The 1,123-nt window shown below is 43.2% G+C and overlaps 1 protein-coding gene across 1 annotated transcript in view; it reads left to right on the plus strand.

The window, feature by feature from the left end:
* The window catches only part of hand2 (heart and neural crest derivatives expressed 2), an 8,729-nt gene extending 8,037 nt beyond the window's left edge, over nucleotides 1-692 (plus strand). Inside the window, exon 2 of the mRNA XM_086210032.1 lies at nucleotides 1-692. This exon is cut by the window's left edge and continues 551 nt beyond it. The gene's annotated coding sequence lies outside the window, so the exon portion shown is untranslated.
* The last annotated feature ends 431 nt before the right edge of the window (nucleotides 693-1,123 follow it).

A 1,123-nucleotide genomic window follows, 5' to 3' on the forward strand; every position in this document is an offset into this window, starting at 1 on the left:
TCCCCTCGCCATGCTGGGCTCATGTCATGTCCTTTTCAGGTTTACTTTCCTTTAATTTAATTTGTTTCTGGGTTTTTTTTTTCTCTCTCCACCGATTCTCTGATAAAATATTTTTTTGTTTGTTTTTGCAGAATTTTAAGAATTTTCTTTTGCCCCCCAAAAATTTGCCCCATCTCCTCACCAGTGAATTAATTTGATATCTTTAAAAAAAACAAAAAAAAAAAAACTTTGGGGAAATGCAGCAACGCAATAAATTAGTACAAAGTCACCAGCAAATGACAATAAAACCTTACAGGCTTATTTAAGACATAAGTGTTCATATTTATTTGTCAGTCCGGCGACGCCGCGTCCATTTTCTATTATTTAAATGTTTTTTTTATTTTTTTATTTTAAAGCGATATTTTTTTTCCTCCCCTTGCAAGCGTTTCGATTAAAATGAGGAATATTTGAGTCCACATGAGGATCCCCGCTCCAGACCACCGTCCGGTTCGGTGCGCGTGTGGCTCCTAAAGGCTCCCTGCAGATGCCCGCGAGGAAACGGCTCGACTGACGCGAGTGTGTGTGTGTGTGTGTGTGTGTGTGTGTGTGTGTGTGTGTGTGTGTGTGTGTGCGCGTGTGTGAATGAGTGAGAGAAAGAGAGAGAGAGAGAGAACCGAAATAGTCCGCTCTCTGAGGGAAAGACACACACACACAAACACACACACACACACACACACACGGGATGTCTCCTTGCTCCCGGTTTTATTTAACGGATTCTATTTATGTGCAATGTGGCCGTTACCGGAGGACAGACATCCACTGATAATCTCTGCTCCAAGGTGTTTGTGAAGCTTTCTCACTCTCTCTCTCTCACTCTCTCTCTCTCTCTCTCCCTCTCTCCTGTTTCCCTCGCAAATTTTGGGTTGTACGTGTAGTGACGTCACGGCGATGACGAGGTTTCCGTGTTGTGGTGTGAAAACCGTAGTGGGAGTCTAAGTAGTTCTGCTCCGTGTGGGATGTAAACAGTGTCATGAGTTGAATAAAGCAGCGCCTGGTGACGTGGTAACACTGGAGTCCCGCAGACGTTCATTCATGCTTTCTGGGAAGAAAAAACAAACAAACAAACAAACAAACAAACAAGTGT

Source organism: Aulostomus chinensis, chromosome 8 (genome assembly GCF_037954235.1).
Source record: "Aulostomus chinensis isolate RoL2024-O1b breed Wild chromosome 8, RoL_Achi_v1.0, whole genome shotgun sequence".
Classification (NCBI taxonomy): domain Eukaryota; kingdom Metazoa; phylum Chordata; class Actinopteri; order Syngnathiformes; family Aulostomidae; genus Aulostomus; species Aulostomus chinensis.